General features: G+C 50.3%; 1 protein-coding gene across 7 annotated transcripts in view; it reads right to left on the bottom strand.

Moving 5' to 3' along the window:
- BMP2 (bone morphogenetic protein 2) overlaps window positions 1-19796 on the bottom strand; it is a 171866-nt gene that overhangs the window by 61575 nt on the left and 90495 nt on the right. For 3 of the 7 annotated variants that reach the window (XR_011807940.1, XM_072035258.1, XM_072035254.1), the window contains exon 1: window positions 460-1337. The gene's annotated coding sequence lies outside the window, so the exon portion shown is untranslated. Of the gene's footprint in view, window positions 1-459; window positions 1338-3100; window positions 6690-7696; window positions 7779-8936; window positions 9000-10904; window positions 10978-19796 lie in introns of those variants that run through there. The other 4 variants (XM_027453308.3, XM_072035257.1, XM_072035255.1 and 1 more) reach the window with 3 other exon arrangements.

The following is a 19796-nucleotide window of genomic DNA, read 5'->3' as shown; positions in this document are numbered from 1 at the left end:
GGGGCGGCCGCTGTCAGCCCGGCCGGGGGCACCGAGGGGCCGGGCCGCTGCCCTCGGGGCGGCACAGGTGGGAGCCCTGCACGGAGCCACCTCCCCGCCGCGCTGCCGGCTGGGCACGGCTCGGCTCGGCTCCCCGGGCTGCCCGCTCCGCTCGGCTCGGCTCGGCTCCGGGGCCGGCTCCGCACCCCCCCGGGCCGGAGAGAAAGGCAGGGTTATTTTTTCTCTCGGCGGAGCGCGAGGAGGGGAAGGAGGAGAATACAAATCCTGCTAGGTCCTCAGCCAAAGCCGCAGGACGTTCTTCTCCCCCGGGAGACTCGGCGCCGGGTTACTGCTCCCGGCATGGGGAGCGTTAGCGGCCCGGCCCCCCTCTCTCTTGCAGAGCGCCGGCACCTCCGCCGTGGCCCTCGGAGTCATCCTGCGGGAAGGCTGGCAGCGGCTCGGCGACCGCCAGAGCTATACCTGTGTGCAGCAGCAGGGGTTGTGTCTGCAGGAGGGTTTTCTGCTCTCGGGGTGTTTTTCCCGCATCACTTGGTGTTACTCCGAACTTCGCTGCTGCTCCTCTACAGCTGCCGAGCAGAAACCAGAAGTTCCCTGAAGTGCAGTCCGCCCCAGAAACATACTTTTAGCAGCCGGTTTGGGAGGCAGGAGGCAAGTCCCGGCCAGGGAAGGGCTTCTCCCTTTTAAAAGCAGCGATCGAAAAGTTGGTGCTTCTTCTTCTTCCTCCTCCTCCTCCTCGCGTGTGTGTGCGTGTGCCTGCCCGTGAATGGGTGCCTATGTGTCTACGGAGTTCAAAGGCTCCTTGTGAGAAATGTCCTCTGCATCACCCGCACCGCACAGATGGACATTTACCGGCACTCCCGCAGCACCATTGAGCCGAAGCTTCACTTTTCTCCGCTCCCTTAAAAAAGAAAGAAGGAGGGGGGGTGGGTGGGGGGGTGGAGGGAAGGGGGAGGGAAGATGAGGGAAGGAAAAAAAAAAAAAAAAAAAAAAAAAGGGTGGGGAGAGCAGCCCGCAGCGGCTGCGCTAGGGGACAGCGGCGGGTGCGCGGCCGCCTCCCGCCCCGCGCCGCACCATGGACGGGGCCGGCCGGGGCCGCGGGGCTTTTTGTGGCGGCGGTGTCACGACCCCGGCGGCTCGGGGCCGGCGCCAATCACAGGCGCCCTGTGGGAGCGGGCTGCGGCCCCGCACGGCTTTTAAGGGAGGCGCCGCCTCCCGGCCTCGCTCCTGCCCTCCCCGCCTCCGCCCGCTTCCCTCCCCAGCCCGCCTGAGCCGTGCCGAGCCGGCCCGGGTCGCGGGACGGGGCTGGGGCAGGTCCCGATCCCGGTCCCGTTAGGACGCGGCCCGGCCCCGCCGTGCGCCCCCAGCCCCGGGGCGAGCCCGGGCTCCGCCGCCGCCCAGGGGCCGGGTGCGGGGCGCGCAGGGCAGCGGCAGCGCCCCCGGCCCCGGCCCCGCAGCGCCCCTCACAGCCGCATCCCGCGGCAGCCCCGACCCCGGGGCCGGCTCCCCACTTGGCCGTGCCCGGGGCTTTCCCCGCTCTCCCCCCCCGGAGAGAGGCGTCGAGGCCGGCCGGGGAGCCGGGCTCCGCTCCGCTCCTCTCCTCCCCGCTGCGCTCCGCTCCTCCCGGCCGCCTGCCCCGGCTGCGGGTCCGGCCCCTGGCGGCCCGCGGGTTTTTTGGCTGTGGCTGCCCTCCAGTGGCGGAAAGGAGGCGGCTCCTCCGCCGCTCGCCTCCCCTCCGCCCCGCGGCACCTGCCCCCAGACCCCCGGCTCGCAGCCCCCCAAGGCTCTCTCCGCCCAAGCCCTGCTGCCTGCTCCCCCTGTGCCCGCCCGCCCCGCGGTGCCCGCATCCTTTGCTGTGTGCGTGGCCCAAGGCGATGCCCTGCGATGTGGGGAGGGGAGCGCTCCTGTGCTGCCCCGCAGCTCTCAGGGGCTTCGTTTGAAAAAGCCCCGGCCAGCCCGTGCCACCTGGACATGGAGCAGTAACCACCCGGCCGGCTCCATCGCCAGCTCCTCCTCTGGGAGCAGCCTTCTCCCTCCATCTCAGGGCTTCTCCACACGGGAGAACCGCCGCTTTGAGGCAGGAGCCTTTGGGCTGGGGCCTCTCGGCCTTCCTCTCACCCTAGGCCGCCCTCAGCTCCACCAGCAGAAGCTCGCTGTGGGGACACCGCAGTGCGATGTGACCCCAAGGGCTGCTGAGGCTGTCCCGTGCCCGCTGCTCCCCGGGGACGGCCGCGGCAGGAGCGGTGCCACAGGGAGCTGAAGGCCCTCCGCGCCCCGGCAGCCTGTCCGCTGCGTCCCAGGGCAGATAATGTTTAATTTTATGACTTCCTGCAAGTCTTTAGCATGAACTGAAGGTGCGTGCGGTGTGACTTCAGGGTATGCCAATTATGTAAATCAGCACTAAAATAACAATGGCAACGTAGTTTACACATCACTGACATTAAATGAGCGCTTCAACTTCTAATTGCCATTCCAGTTCAATCTGCAGTGGGTCATGCCAGGAAATAGTCATTTCTTGCCTCAACACTTACTGCCTGTGCCTGGAGCATAGGCTGTGCTGTGTGCCCGGCGAGGCTTTATCTCCGGGAGCTTTCTGTGTCAGGACGGTGAGCCCTGGGAGGGAGAAGTGTGCTTGTGGTTGCTCTGAAGGCCTGGATCTGCTATCGAGAGCTTCTTGTAGGTTTGCCCCTCTCTGCTTTTAAATACAAGTTGGCTCTCACTGTCATCTGTTGTCTTGGCCGTGAGAGACATTGCCCCTACTAGTTTTTCATCCCTTGGTCTATTCAGTGAACCAGTTTCCCTGTTTGTTTCCACGAGGCCCCAGAAGACAACAGTGCAGCACTTGTGACGTGGCTCCCGGCCCCTGCACGAGAACCTCCTACATCTCAAGCGCCACCATGGCTGAGGCCACAAGTGAAGGAGGACCTTTGGCAGACAACATCACACACAGGTGTATTCAGAATCGCTCTGTGCGGTGCAAACACACCGGGACGTGCCCACCCAGACTCAGCTCCCCAAAGGAGCAGTGCAGCAGATGTAACACCCTTGTCGCCTTCCCACCACATGGTTGTGGGGAACCAGAGAGAACAAAACCAAAGCTAACCTGGCCGTAATTCCTGGTGCTGCAATTCTGCACAGGCTCCGCCAAACCGAGGAGGGAAGCAGTGCCTCAGCTCGAGTCAGCCCCAACACAGCGTCATTTCATCCTGCAGATCGAGCCTGCTGAATTCCTGGTGGAGAAACCCATGCTCACGCTGAAGAGATCCGGTACAGATGTGGGGTTTTAGGAAACCTGACCATGCATATTTGTTAATCTCCTTTGTGAAACTTCATTTCCCTGCTCCTGAACTTTGTATAGTTGAGTGGACTGATTAATTTCTTCTTTCTTTCCTGTCTCTGCGCCCTACTTTTCCTTCTTTCTTGGTTTAGTGGTTTTTTGGTTTGGGGTTGGTTTTTTTTTTTGAGCCAGTGAGTATTCAATGAGCAACACCTGCTTCTAAGGTTTCAGATCCAGGTGCTCCTTGCAGGCGTCCAAACACAGCTGATAGATCTCGACTTTAAGTATTGTTAGGTTTTCTTAGTGAAATGATGGAAAAGTACCCATTCAAGGATAGGTTTTGCAACACCCTGAGTGCCCTTTATCAAGCCCTGAAGGACAAGAAGAAAGTGTTTTTTTTCCCACAGCATTTTCTTCTCAAAAATATTATACCAAATGACATTTATATATTGCCACCAGGTAGTGTCTCTTTCCTGGCCTGGTTAAACTGTGCCCACCCATGGCACAAGAATTCGGAAATCTTGGGGGCAGGAGACTTCAGCTGGAGGACCTAGGTTAGAAATGCTCACTGGGGTTTCTGGCCGTTACTGACAATCCTTACCAAAAGAACCCCACAATTTCTGGTCTAGTTAGTGTTGTGGGTCTGTAGAAACAAGCCCGCTGCTCTATGCCTGTCAATAGCCAACAGTTTTACCGCTGACTTCAGCAGACCAGTTAGACCAATGCTGAGAACTTTTAAAATTCCCACTTTAGACTACTTTCCCCCAGGTATGATGAACTTTTGACATGATACATTAATAGCAGAGAGCTTTTTAGTATATATTTTGTACGCTTTCGTGACTAAACCTGCCTCTTATGAAAAATCTGTGCTGAAGCATAGAAAATATACGTGATACAGCATCAAATGCACTTCTGAAAATGAGTTAAGATGTGTTAGTGATGTTGAGGTTTTGGCTTCATAAAGGGTGGAGATTATCTGAAAGCTTTTCTGTTTCTGGACTCTGCTTCCTGCTGGCATCTGTGTGAATATGATGTGTGGTCATTCTTTAAAATACTACTTAATGCTGTTTTCTGAAGATGTATTTGACTTTTGGTGGTTTGTCTTTTAACATCCATCAGTTGTCTCTGCTACGCAGTCTGTCTCCTGTTCCATTAAGGATGGATTCTCACTCAAAAAGGTTATTTATAAGACAGTCATTTGTTTCTGAAGAGGGGAAAGGCAGTTTATTCAGAAATGTCTATTTCATTCTTATTCACCTTTGCTGAAATCTGGCAGCTCTTCAAAGCTGTTGCTGTGTTTCACAGTGAGTCTCAATTTCATTCATCAAATCTTGGCTCTCCTTCCGTCATAGCAGCAAGAAAATTGGGATTTATCAGGAAATACAACCCAGACCCAGTATTTTCTACACTTCCAGGACGTCTCCCTTGCTAATGAGTGATAACAGTTGTAACGCTGTTACATCCGCAAATGCAGGCTGCAGCAATCAGTTCACATGGCTGCACAACTGTCATATCCTACGACAAATTCCTACCAGTTGTAACTCCTACAATTGCTGGGGAACAAGGAAAAAGGGAGACTAACACAATAACATTTTGATGTGTTAAGCATCAAGAAGTGAAAAAATGCTCAAGCACCTCTGAAAGCCTGGAGAACAACCAAGATGTCACCTGACAGATTTCTAGGCATCACATCATTTATATATTTCTAATTACGTGCAGCATGAATAGCCAGAGACTGTCAGACTAGGAAGATGTGGTAGGCAGTGAACCGACTACAATTCGGGAGACCTCAGGTCTCTCCTCGGCACTACGTGTCCTTTTCCTTCCCCCCATGCCTCAGTTTTCCCACCTTGGAAGCGGGGATGGTGATGCTGACCCCCACTTGCAGGTCGCTGCAAGACCTATTAGGAAAAGTGCTAAGACCTGGGCTTTGCTATTGTTTGGGGCTCAACAGTGGGTTAATGCCAGTAGTAATCTCAAATATCTGGAATCCCAGGGCTCAATCTCACCCTCAAGTCAGTGGCAAAATTCCTGTTGGTTTTGGTGGTACAGGCTCACACGTTTAAGTAGCAAAGCGACCAGGATGCTGACTATTCCAGTCCGAAGACTCAGAGCAAAGAGAGATTTTTTTAATTATATAAGTCTTGGTAGGAAGAAAACGAGGTGAGGGCGTTCCCCCACATAAAAGAGAAACAGCTGTGTCATAGATGGTCCACTTCAGGAGCTTATAATTTCATGACTGCACAGATATTGACGTCAAGTAAAATGGAGGATAATATAAAGCTACGCATGTCGCCTTAAGAAGTGCATATTTCAGCAGTGAAACTGGATCATGTTTTGCAATTAAAATAAAATAAAGGCAAGCGTGACGTTCTGTTTAAGCAGATTGTCTGTATGAAGGCTTTATTGTAGCTGCAGATTTAGGGCATATGAAAAGGTTTTCTGTGCTCAGTTGCAGGATGAAAAACATTGCATCATCAGGCATTCTTGTTCTCTAACACTTCTTTGCCAGTGTGCCTTTGATAATGAATGGTTGCAATTTTATTTTCTGGTCTAAAGTCATGTTTTCTCAGGTCATTATCATTCCAATTTTTAAATATCCTCTTAGAACTAGACAGGACTACGGAAAGTAATAGTAAAGCTTTGTGCCTGCTCTGCGGCATGTGCTCAGCACAAGTGATCAGCTGCTGCACCTGCTTCACACTGGGAGCAAAGCTATTTGCTTTCAATTATGTCCCTTGTTCCCAGCTCTGCCCAGTTTTCAGAGAAGCTCTGATGGCAACAGGCCTCAGTTCTAGCAGCACCCTGTGACTTGTGTTTGGTTGGTTTGTGCGTTACAAACCTTACTGAAGGGGTTTCTTGGGAGAACAACATCCTTTCACCCTTCCCAGGCCCTCGTCTGCTCTGGTGCTGCACAGCTCCCTCTGCGGCGGTCCTGCGAGAATGCTCGAAACTGCAGGAACTGATTAGTGGCACATGTTGCATTGTGTCGTGTTCATCCCCGGAACATCTGCAGCCTGGACATCACAGTACTTCTCCTCCCCATTCTTCTCCAAGAGGAGGAAGAACTGCTACCCCATTTTACAGAAGGGGAAAAGCAGCAGAGAGCAGCGAAAGACTGTTTTTTTAAGAGGTATACAGAAGCCCGAAGACCTATATAGGTCACAACGAGATTTTCAAGGATGCATAATCAGGTTAGAGACACAAATTCCCAAAACTTCAGAAAGACGTCAGTAGCTGGCTCATGTAGACATTTTTGAAAATCCCAATCCCAAATCCATTATCCAATAGTTGCCCGAAAAATTCTTGCCATGCTTTGTCCACAGTTCTTCTGAAACCCGTAAATCCTAGCAGGAACAAAACCGCCTCATTCAGCTACGGAGAAAATCTTTGACGTGGCAGGAGACTATCTGTGCTGGGGATAGAGGGGTTTTTACAACCTCGGCCAGGACAACAAATGTATTGGTCATCATTTTGACACACAGGTTTGTTCCCAAGCCGGATCAGTCGCTGCAGCAGAGGTGCACGTAGCAGTGAACTCCCTTGCATGCTGTGCCGTCACCTCCTCCCTTTTGTCCTCCCTTTTGTTTTTCTCACCGCTGAAGGACGGAGCGCTGGGTGGGAGCTGTACAGCCAGTCTGCTTGGCGCTTTGGGGAAGCTTGGACCGACCTTTATGTTCCCTAACACCTTCCACGACCTTCCCTCAGACTCCTGCTCTTCCTGCCGTCTCCTGCGCTTCCATCTTTCCACTGCCACCAGTTCCTCCGCCACAGCTGCCTCCACCTGACACACGGGTCCTGGGAGCACCGGCTCTGGCTCCCCTCCTGCTCCCACGACCCACAGCGGTGCAGCCCCCCGGTCCCCTCCCTGCCACCTGCCCCAGCACACCCCAAGGCTGTGCCGTGCTCCTGTCACCCCCTGCTAAGATGTCCCTCAGTGGGAGCAGCTTCAGACCCCACAGTGCCCTCGCCCTGCACAAGAACTGCTTCCCTAGCAGGCTCACATAGCCTTGGCACCGTGTTCCTGTGGGTTTCCCTGCCTTACCTTTTCTGTTTTCTCTGTAGCTTTCACCCGAATGCAGTCCATAAACATTCACATCCACTCACCTAGGTATACTAAACACTGCATGCGTGCCTTCAGTCAGCCATGGAATAAACTCCTTTCACAGAAATCCAAATACCAAACAAACAAACAAGCCATGGGGAACCATGGAAAAACTTCACTTATTTCGCACCTCTACCCTTCTCACCTGCTCTCTGTGCACACCCCACACCCCTGCGTGCAGCCCCACCAGCCACTGGGTGTGAAAAAGGGAAAGGAACCATCCCCAAATTTCTCCTGCCCCTCTTTGTCCCCCACAAAAGGCAGCCAGCACGCGAGTCAGGGAAGAAGCACAATCGCTGTGAGCCCCAAATTGCTACCTCAATCCACTTCAACCAGACTGAATGCATTCAATAAGCACTGGTTCAGATGCTCACGCAGCCTGGGAAGAACCCCGAGGACCTAGAAATGAATGTTATGAATAAATCCTTCAAAACTTAGGGCCACTCTCTCCATACCAATGGAAAGCTGAAATTCCAAGTTGCGCAACTGAATGTGACATTCATTTCTGCAGCTGCTGGGAAAATAGTTTCCTTGCAAGATAAATTTAATAAACAGTAGAGTGTTTTGTATCTATTTTTTCCCTAAGCAACTTCTGAAATGTCGGATGTTAATATTAAGGAACTTTGACAGATTAAAAAAAATGCATCCCTGTAATAATATGTAAATAATATTTTTTCCTTCCCTCCATTCATTTACAGTATTGGACAGGTTCTGACACAGCAAGCTGGATCTACTGAGGCCAACATTGCTAAAAAGCAACTTTCTCAAAACTCTCCAAATGAAAATATACAGAGATTAAATAAAATAGAGGTTTTATATTTAGCCAAAGTGATTTCACAGCTAACCCTGAGTGAATGCCATTTGCAGTACACTGCCATGTGTGTCCAGGCAGCCGGACGCATATTTTATGTTTTCTTTCATTAGAAATAATGAATTCTAATTTCATTAGAAATAAAAATTCCTCTACACTGGATCACGATCAGGCTTCTACCTGAAATGTGTCTCCTGCATTTAACAAGCCCTGTAGGCTACTGCCCAAAGTAGCACACGGGCCCTCTGCTGCTGTGCTCTGCATCGATTTCCCTTGCTGTGCACCTCGGCCACGTTGTGGTCGGCCTCTGTGAAGCTGCAACAATGCAGGTGCAGGAAGGTGTCTGAGTTACGCGTTCTGCAGGTAAGTTCTGCATCCTAAGGACCCCAAAGAGGTGCTGCTGCTATATCGGCAGCCCCAACACGCCAGGTATCAGCTGCTGCAGCAGACAGCTTTAAGGTCTAACTCCATCTCTTTGGCTTTTGATTTGTTCTATGGCTTTCTGAAAGCACCATGAGAGGAGATGCCTGAGCTGCCCCAAAGGAATCATTTATAACCAACGTCTCCAAGCAGAGCAGCAGAAGGAATATCCCCCATGTGTTCAGAGAAGGTTTTCTTCAGCGTCCCTCAAGAGTAGTGTAATTGCTGCTGGCAATGCCTACATTTGCCCTGCTACTGACAAAGGCATTTTTAATACTGCTACCTTGATATAAATGATGGAATAAAACCAGGAAAGGCACACTTACCCAGCTAAATGATGGCTTTGCTCTTTTCTGCACAGCTTTTCTCTTGTTGTAACATTTCACACCCTAGGAGTAGAAAACACCCCAATGTCATATCCCAGGCAGGAAACAAAACCCTAAGCAGACGGTTGGGAATTGACTCTAATCTCACCCGTAATGGGCCAGTGGCAAGGGCATTTGGAAGTCAGCACCTGCAGCACAGAGGGCTTCAGACACCACACTTGGCTTGCAAAGACAATGTGAGACGAGTATTTTGGGCCAGAAAGGTGGATTTGGGGGTCAGAGCATCTATAGTCTAGCCCCAGGTTAGTGGAGCCACAGCTTTTGTGTGTAAGGCACTGCTCACACCTGCACTAAGGGAATTCAGTAGAAACCCCAGTCTGGCAGCATCCAAGTGGCATCGTATCGCTGTCTGCATGACAGCTCAAAGACTTGCCAAAAAAAGTACTGCCTTCGTGTCCCTTCTCTTCCAACGGGGAATCACTCCATGCTCCTCCTGGCCCTGCTGCACTGCCAGGGAAGGAAAATCCTCTTCTTTCAAAGCCCAGGGCAAGCTTCCACGGGAGCAAGCTAGACCCACAGCCCTGTTTATATCTCTTCCTCTAAGGCTACGTCTCTACTAGTAAATTAAGTGTGCCTGGGAACATTCCTGGGCACGGAGGCCAACTGGCATGGAAAAGCCTGCTTCGCTGCTGGCTGCTTTCAAACTGCTGCGTGGGGATGGGCCCGAGACTGCCAGAACCAACCATGCCTGGAGACCCTTTGGGACAGAGCTTCTTGGCCTTGCTCAAAAGCATACCAGAGCTGTCCTGACAGCACTACCAGGCAATTCCCTGGGCCTAGAAGTGTTCCCAGGTGATGCTTTATTTATAAATAAAGCACAGATGTAGCCCAAGGCTGTGCCTCATTCCCCCTGCTCAGGCATCACCTGGAGGATGCAGAACAGGGATTCACCCTATCAGCCACTGGCCAGCTGGTGGTGATTTCATACAGCAGGTCCTGAGGATGCCTGCCCCACATGGCTGTTCCCACAGAGGGGCTGAAGGACATTTCAGATAGCTACAGTGCTGCGAGCTGTGCACGGGCTTGCTGAAACCCATGGAGCTCTGCATGGGCACCCTAATAGCATGTACCCAGTGTAGTTTTGCGTCGTATTTGGTCCACAAACCTGATGCCAAGAGTGCAGCCCCAACAATTCAGGTGCCCCAAGCATGGGCTGCCACCATCCCTCCATTGATTGCCCCAGCCCCAGCTCCCCGCTCCATCTCCTCTGCCAGAAGCAGAGCTCCTGCAGCAAACAGCTTGAAGAGCTTGAAGAGCTCTGCCTGAGAAGTCACGCACTGTGCTTCGGGTAGTGGAGTCCTGGTTTGGGTGGGAATTTCCACATTACATGTAAGTTCTTTCCATTATATTTAAATTACATGTAAATTCTTCTAATAATCAAACCTCGTTAAATCTCAGTTAAAATCTTTAACTTGTAAACCGGGATTCCAGAATCTGTAGGAGCTGCACTCCCTTCCCTGCCATCGCTGAAGGTACAGTAGCTAACATTTCAGCTAACGTTGTTTTGTTCAAAATCAAATGAGGTTCATATTAAGCCCACAAAAGGAAATCATGATTGATGATCTGGCCTGCCCAACTACAATTCCTTTAGTAACAAAAATATTTTGTAAGTTCATTTATTATTGAGATCAAGCAATGAGTCTGGAGCTACAGAAAATGGTTCCAATTAGATTCAAGTAATTGCCATTTTGAGTGAACATGAGCTTTTTTGGATAAAAAAAAAAAAAAAAAGCCAATAAAAGCTCAAGTAAGCTCACATCTGAGATCTAAGCCTTCAAAGCTTTTTTTCCTCCCTCCTTTTTTTTTTTTTTTAAAGTGAGAGAGACATGCCCAGGGAGGATGGGGGGGAGGAGGCGTACGGGTGCATGGAGAAAAGAGGAGTGATTTTCCCAAGCTGATTTTTCTTACCGAGTGACCCAGGCTCCCTGGGAATGCTGCCCATGTGATCTGCACCGACGGGGCAGCGGCAGCGCAAGCACAAGGAGCGTCCGCAGCACCATGAAAATAAGCAGCCAACGGGGGAAAGCCTGTAAAGCACAGATTTCCTAATCTCACTGCAGTGCTCCTGCAGCCGAGGGAGAAGTGTCTTCTCCTGCAGCAGCCTTCAGAGCAAGCGCTGCAGCACGTGAAGGATGCAAGCAGTTTCGGTGCGGTGCCAGCAGTCACCGCAGAGCACAGGACGTAGGAACCTCACTAGGAGCTGTGTCCCAGGCCCCTGCACACCTTTCCTGTGCTTTTATATTTGTCTAACTTCAATCGAGAACTGCCTGGGACAAGTCCTGCTGCTGGAGAAGGTCAGCCTGCCACCAGGGGCTCAGCAGAGGTGGCGTTCTGCTTTCATGGCATGAAGAGCAGTGCCACAGACACATGGGCTCCTCCAAAACAGGTTTCTTACCGGATCTCACATAAATCATAACACCCAGAGCCATCACTACCGCATCCCTGCACAGTACTGCCTGCTGGCAGGCAATGGTTTCAGAGACCCTATAACCCACCCCCAGAGGAGACCCTAAGCATGGAGATTTGGGTGGTACAGAAACTATATGGAGCTGGATCGCTGCAAGGGATCACGGCAAGGGAAGATGCAGGGTGCCCTCCTACACTGATCAAAATGTGTAGTTACTAGTAAGAGAAAATACAGACACGACTAAAAGAAATCCACTCCCATGCCCGTGCCAAAAAGCCCCTTATCCCCGGCAGCCCTCCCAGCACGATGGCGTGCCCAGTAGATAAGTCACAAATAACACAGTCCTTCCGCACCCCGCTACCCAGAGAAGCACTGATCAGAATTGCTTGAAGCACAGCTTGAAACAATTTTCCAACCTGCGCTGGGGGGGCTGAAGTCACCACCCTCCTTCTGCGCAGTGAGGAACTTCTTCCACCCATGGACACGTGGATGCAAAAGCAAAGAGGATGGGGTAAGACAACATTTCCATGCTCCACGGGCAGCAGCCACGCACACACAGCTCATACAGGCGTTTCATTGAGCACGGTGTCAGCGCCCACTATATTACCTGTCTCTCACCACAAACATTTGCCTTCTGCAGGGTACTTCCCATGAAGACCATGAGTGGTCAAGGAGTTATGAGCGAGGGAGGGAAGGTGGATTGTTTCTGATTTCAATACGTTCATTTCTTCCTTTTATTGCCCAGATGTCATCATCAGATGCTCAATTTCCTGTGTCCACCTGAAGGTCTACAAAAGTTCTCCACCGCCTCTATAGATGATTTAATCTCTGGAGTCCAATTTGCTAATAATTACATTCAGATCATAAATACAGATTTAGATTTTTGTACAGCAGCACAGAGCTTCTTTCGTGTCCGACTGCACATCAATATAACACAGAACACTTTCTGCTTCAGCACAACTTTGGTTCACAGCTTCTTAGTGCTCCTGGTGGAAGTCCTGGAGAGAAATCTGAAGTCAGCCTGGAGACCTATGCGGCTCAGCTCAAACTGTGTCGACTCACAGAAGCTGAAGACCTAGCTCCTCTGAGAAGTGTTCTTACAACACCTCAGCATTTCTGGGGCCAGTTCCTCATCAAACCTGCCAAGAAAACTCGGACTCTTTTCTTTAGAGACAGCCTCCCGTGATTCTCACTTGATATCTTCAGGTTTTGTTCTAAGCTCGTAAATATTTTTCCTTAAAAGTGGTTCAAGAATGGAAGTTTTAACATACGGGACATGTCAATATTTGGTTTCATTAAGAAACTATGGCCTCCTTGTTCTTGTTCTACAAGATTTCCTTCCCCCCAGAGCAGTTACCCCATGAATGCAGAGAAGTTCCCCTCTGTAGTATCAAGGCAGGGAAGCGCAGCCACCCAAAGCACTGCTCTGGACGCTTCCAGGCATGGCCCCATCTCCTTCAGATGCTCCCCGACACCATGGGGATGCATTCAGGAGCGGCATCACACCAGCTCCTGCCCGCCAGAAACTCGGTGCTGTGTGTGTTTCACTCCAGGCTGGACCACGGCTTGCTCCCCAGAGCCTTCGGGTGGCTGAGCCCCACGGAGGATTTCACCAGGACCAACGCAAGCGAAATCAGTCAGCTGCAAGGTCCCTGCAGGAGCTGACGGTGATGTCTGTCTAACTAAAATGAAGTATCAATATCCTAGCTCACACTCGATGAAAGAGCCATTCTGAATTATTTACTGTATGTCATACTTCAGGTTTTCATTTCAATATATTGTGAGATGTACGATAAATTATTTATAAGCGTGGCAAATTAAAATGCAGTTTCAAATCCACCTGTAGTTTTTCCGCTTGGGTTCACAGTCCAGTTTGCAACAATCGGGTGCTAATCTATTTTTGCTAATGGTTCTTCAGCTAGAGAGACATAGAGGCATACAAATTTTCCATTGAAGTCAATCTTATCCAGCTTGAATCATTTAACAGCCCGTCCTCCTTGAGATATCCTAGTGAAATACAGCTTGGGCAAAAGGGGCAAAGGTACCTGCAGCAGGTGAGCCCGCAGCTGTTTCCCAGCTTTACCCAGGAGCACACAGTGCTGTGGGGGCTCTTCCTCGCTCCTCGAAATGTCTGCGTGTCTCTGTCAAACAGGCACTTCAAGAGCGGTATTTTATTTTCTAATTCTTTCTCTTCCCTTTCTCACAGGTGGTTTTGTAGGAAGATCTTGGAAACACGCTTTGTTTTAACATGTCCAGGCATACGTTTCTTTGTGTAGGGGTGGCAGTGAAGAGTTTTGTCTTCTACTCTGAGATGTCACATATTCAATAAAGGAGTTGTTGCTTTGTCTTCTAACTCATTTTTAGACCAGCCTTGCAAAGCTCTTTGTATCTACTTGTCAAGATATTTTTCATCCTCTTTATGGCAAATAGAATAAGGAAACGGATTTTAATATTCCTCCTATGGACCTCCACAGAGACGTGTCTTCAGACAAGAGCCCAGGTGGCAGTGATTTGAGCTCTCTTCATTAGTGGGCAACACCTCTGCAAAACTGCAATCTTCTGAGCAACACAACACACAACACTGAGCCTTGAAGAATGATAAGTTTAAGATCCAATATTTCCTGACTCGCCAGAGCTCACAATGGAAAGCTTTGTACTGGTTGAGGGGAGAAATTCCAAGTTTCTGTCCATGAAAGATCCTAAGTTCTTTAAAAATCATGACATGTTTATGCAGAGTAAAACAATTTTAGGCCCATTTAGGACATTCTGTCCCTCCGAAATCCACACTGCTGAATCTGTCCAGATGATAGGAAAACTTTTGTTGCAATAAGAACATGTTACAATACCTACTATATTTAAAATCTTCAAAGCATCTGACACATACCTCTATACAATGGTCTTGTTTAGTACCTTGTTAGCAGTTTTGTTTAAAACAGAGCTGTGGTTTATATTTTCCCAAATCACAGGACTCCCCCAGAGGTATGATGATGAGAACTGCTCCCAGCTGGGAGTCTCGCTATGGAAAGAAAGTGCCATCAGACACGGGGGCTCACAGAGCCTCGAGAAGTTTCCCACACAACATCCTGCGTTTGATTTGCTTTTGCCCTACCAAAGGCAGAGCAGAAATGTAGAAAGAGCCCTGCCCACAGTGCTGGCGTACTTGGGAGCAGCAGCCGATGGGGCCCTGAAGCAGGCATCCCCTGCCTTGTGCCCCAGCACGGGTAGGGCAGGACAGAGCAGGAGCTCCCTGCAGCCCCACTGTGCTGGGATCCCATCGCCCAGCCCACAGCACGGCCCCAAATACCAGGGCAATACCGGTGGGAGGCCGTTAAGTTGCTGGGCAGGGATGGAGCAAGGAGCCCAAGGGGAGCGGGGGGCCAGGAACAGGTTAATTTTGCCCTTGGAGTCAGAAAGGCATCAAAGCAGAATTGCTACAGAAGGGAAACTGAGCAGCTGCCAGACCCAAGAGCTGCTGCTTTACCTGATGTTAAAAAGGGAAAGAAAATGTCGTTTCCTTTGGTTTCTTGAGAACCTGAAACTGGATTTCTGCCAGCATGAAGAGAGCCCATTACGTACACCCTTATATATAGACAATGTCTACAGGTACCTTATCTCTGGGAAGTCTCCAGCTGAAAAAGCCTGGCTGAAAGGTGCGGCTCCCCTTTTAATGTCAGCCCCCAGGGTGGCACAAATGGTGACTGTGTGGGTTCGTTTCTCCTGAGCAAAACGTGAGGTTGCAGCAAAGGGGAGTATGAGATGGCTGGAGGTTTTCTGGTCCAGGGGAACGTCCCATCGGACTGCGATCCCGTTACATACTCAGTCTGCACCAGGTTTCATTTAGGACATGGGCAAATCATTACTCGCCCTGTGTCTCCGTTTCTGTGCCTAAAATACTGAGTGGAATAGCTACCAGGCATTGGACATCCCAATGTATGTACTCTAGGATGTGCTTACTATCTGCATTGCCCAAGACTTAGTCAGAAAAAATAACAAACATTTGATATTACAATAATGGTAGCAAACTGTGAAAGTCTGCAATTACATTAAATTAAAACCCGGTGAGGTTCACCATACTCCAACGGGGTTGCATGAAACAGGAAGCATATTACCATCAAACTGTGTTGCAGCTGAAGTATTTTAGGTTTGGGACATTTGGATTTTAAAATTAGAAGTTGAAATTTACACAGAGACATACTTCAGTCGAAACCTTACATTTCACCAAAAAACTACCTTTAGCAATAGATTTTCCCATTCAACTCTGTTACACTGCACCATTGTTTGTCGGACTTCTTTCCCTGCTACTTCTGGTCTTCTTTGTGAGCACAGCTCAGATTTTGCATCTGCTTTTTTTCCTGCCCAACAATCAATCATTAGAGTACAAATATCTTTAAAAATCAAAGCCAGAATCACACTGTGGACCAATTGGGTTGGCTGAAGCATTTTACACACAAGAAGTAAGGACAGCAGCACATGCCTGAAGTTACAGCTCAGAGCTTAATTAATACCAGGGTTTTTCACCCTGCTATTAATACTTCCCTCTTGAGCTGAATGGGACTTGACCTTGTCACAACAAGATCAGGGCAAGTCTGTGAAAACAATGTTATGACATCAAAGCCAAAACAAAGGAATGTCATCGCATGTGTTGGAGGAGGATGTGACGGGGTCCTCTGACAGAAGCCAAACAATGTCAGTGTGACACCGAGAAACCTTCTTAGCCACCAAGCTGGTGGAGAGAACCACTGCCATGGGAGAATCTGGAGGACAGCAGTTCCTTGAAATTCCAGAAGACGTGGACTTGATCCTCAGCTGGTGTAAACGGACTGCACTTTAATGGGGTTGGACGGATTTGCATCTGTTGGAGATCTCGTCCACTGCAACCAAACTGAGGGAACTTGTATAAATTAAAATACCACCCCGCCGAAGGGCATATAAATTCATGAGCAGCATGCTCGGGCATTGCTCCCCATACCTCATAGTGTAAATAAGGCCACATCATATTTCATTTGTGGGTAAGAGCTCTCAGTTCCTCGTGCCCCTCTCCGGCACGAAAACCCCCACTTAAGGCTGGTTACTTTTCCACCTGATGCTTAGCTGGAAAAGCCTCACTGAGCAATCACTGTTCTCGTCAGCTACCGCCTAGAAGGGGGGGAGTTTCCCCGTGCCCCCTCCCCTTCCCTCGAAGAATTAACAGTACGGCCTTAGAAGGGGATTTTCCAGTATAAACAGACCTGAGCCAAACTCTTCTGCTGGCCTCTCCATGCCCCAGCCCATATTTGCCCCATGTATAATTACCTGTGGATTTCACCTAGAAGACAGAGGATTTCACTTATAACCCCAAATAGGCAGGCTCTGACGTAATGGCAGTCTGAGGAATATAGGTCAGGGAGGTGGCCTGGCCACTGGAAATGAATTTCTGAAGCAGAATGAGCAACCTTGTTAGAGGGGAAGATAGTAATCAGCAGTGGGCCTTGGATCTAAACATTTCACCTCCAGCACTCTTGCAGCTACAGCCCTCATCTGTTTCGCTTTCCTATTTTAAGTTCCTGACTCATATCCTAAATATTGACTTCTATTTTTCTATTAGCACTGGATTTTCAGCCTCCATATTGACTTTGACTGTACCTATGGTTGATATTAAGCCTCTCAGGTCAACAAACTTTTATAGCTGTTAGCTGCTGAAACCACACTGGGCAGGAACTGGCACTATAGAGCAGTAGCTAGAAGCAATATTATTGGGAATTATAAATTATTCCTCTGCCTGAACTTTTCCTCTTATTAACATAGCTACATTCATTTTTAAACATGTGGCAAACGAATCGCACGGGGAGGACAATTGGGACTCTGTGATCTTGGGAGCCCCCGCCACCACCAGTGGGGACGGATTCTCCTCTGGGAACAGCGGAGTAACGCAGGCGAACTGACAGCAGGGGTACGGCAGCGTAATCGCAGCTGGAAATACCTGTGAGGACAGACAACACCCAGCCCGAGGATCAGAAGCCCCAAATCCATCTTAGCTGTACACACAGGCTCTTAATCTTCTCCTTTGGCTACTATTTTAGCAGGACGCGTAACTGAGCTGTTGCAAGCCAACATCAGAGAGCCCTGACCATCCATCATTTGTAAAACACTTAATGTATGGAAGAAACAATAACAGCATTAAAAGAACATTATGGCGGTGACAAAGCCAAGCCAAAAAGTGAGGAAACACAGCAATTAAGATTAACTTATGCCTCGCGGCCGAGTCTTTTTCTGCAGACCACATGCTGGCTTTTTGCACAGGGCCCAAGCTCGGGTGCGGGGCGCACAGGAGGTCCAGCTAGCCACAAGCTGTGCCAGTCATTTTGCTAGCACGGGAGGACTGCAGCGGTGGGACGTGGCAGGAATGGTCTGCTGCTGCATCCCTTGGACATCCCGTCAGGCACTGCCGACCCCAGCACACGTCCCTGCACAAAGAGCTCCCCAAAAGGGCTCGTTTCCAGCCAGCCTCACCGCCGGGCAGAACGTGACCCGGACCTATCTTCAATTTTCAGTCCGTGCCACGTTCAGTTTCATACTTTCTCAAAAGCAGTTATCTCCGAGGAAATGATTCCTGGGATGATAAGCCATGAATGACTTATTCAGGCAGTGTTTTCAGCCCTTCATCAGCCTGCTAGATCTCACACTAATGTTCCAGTCCTTCACATACTGATTCATTTTTCATGTGCTACCAGGCCTTTTTCAAGCAACGACTGCCAAACTAATGCGCTCCGGCCATGTAGTAAGCTATTTCTTTCCCTTTTTGTTTTTCTTACCCCATACCTTGAGTACAAGCCTGAGGAAGGAAGGAAGGGTCTGTCAGAGACGTCGTGTGATACTTGTGATTTATTATGGCTTGCTGGCACACAAGTCCCTGCAGGTCACCGGACCCTCCCCATGCTAGGCACCGTACTGATGCTGCGCGGGGCGATGTGTCAGCCAGTACGGGGTGTCCTTTTCCCACACTTTTTAACTGGAGAGGGGTGGTTTCCCCCCTCAGTGATGGGAAGGGCAGCAAAGGTGCAGGCTGACTACAGGGGGAAGGCACAGAAGAAACCGTGCAAGTGCCTGGAGCTGAACCCAGACCCGCAAGGCCCTGCAATGCCTCTGTCTCCCCAGCACGTTCCCAGTCCTCCCAGCTCTCAGGGCAAACCCAAGAAACACACTTTTCCCTTGCCTAAAGTCTGCAGATTTACGCTTTTCAAGGATTTACCACTTAATGGCAAAATTCTGGCCCACAATTACGCTGTGTTCTCTCTGCCAAAGCACATCCACGGGTTGTAATCAGAGAGCGCTTTTTTCCCATCCTCCCTCCAGTCTTGCCATGAGGTGGGAGAAGCCGTGATGGGTTGCAGTCACCTCCCCTCCCCGTGCCAGGCGGGAGGCGTGCCTGGTGCCAGCAAGCTGCAGCCCAAAGCTGGGTGCTGAGCAAGCCCCGTTCTGCCAGCACACAGCACAGCCCCGGCGGGCAGCCCCGGTAAGGAGACGCGCGGGTTGCTCAGAGTGGTGGCAATTAAGGGCAGCGAGGAAGTAGCATTTACCCTGCTCTTAACAGCCCGGTTTCATGTGTAACCCCAAAGGTGATGCCTTGAACACGCGCATCCTGTATTTCAGCCCTCGCAGCGGGCGTGAGCTCCTCTCCCAGCAGTCTGGGAGGCCTCTGAGGAGGCCTGCGATGGGTGTTGGGAGGCATTGCGACATACAGCGGGCGTAATGACAGCCAGATAGCTAAAACCAATCCTTCTGGGAACATCCCTAGCCCTTTAGCTCCTAATTCCAGCTGTACATTACCACAGCAGCAAGATGGAGCGAGATAAGCCTGTTGTCTTAATCAGACCTCCACTATCTGATCAGCGTTTGGACTGCACTAAGCCAGCACACTTGTTTCTGTGCTGCCCCCCTGCTCTGCAAGCAATGCAATTACCGAGCAATTCAAAAGACAAGACGGGAAAAAAATAAAAAATTGCTTTGCGAACTCCCTGCTGCCATTACGGTCCCAAGCGAGGCAGCCCTGCTCTGCTGTGAGCTCCCAGGAGCACCACTCGTGCTGTGAACAGCTCCTCCTTACCCCATCACTCCACACATGGGACACTATCCCCTTATTACCCTCACCCAGGGCCCTGACCTCAATTATTAACTGCGTTTAGCAAGGACATTATTAAACCTGACTCTCTGCTCCCAGATGAGCTATCATGTGTCTCTCCTTAACCCAGCAGGAACCTTTTTCTCACCCCATGCCCTCCTTATTACCCTTTAATGTGCCCCGAAGCCTCTGGAGCAACCCCATCCATCCCAGATAATGTCATTTCTAGAAAGACAGTTAAAAGGGCAGGAGAGCCCATTCCTGCAGATTTTTCCCTAACTGGCTCCAAAGCATC

This window comes from Anas platyrhynchos, chromosome 3 (genome assembly GCF_047663525.1).
Source record: "Anas platyrhynchos isolate ZD024472 breed Pekin duck chromosome 3, IASCAAS_PekinDuck_T2T, whole genome shotgun sequence".
NCBI classification, from domain to species: Eukaryota; Metazoa; Chordata; class Aves; order Anseriformes; family Anatidae; genus Anas; species Anas platyrhynchos.
This window is presented reverse-complemented; position numbering and strand designations above follow the sequence as displayed.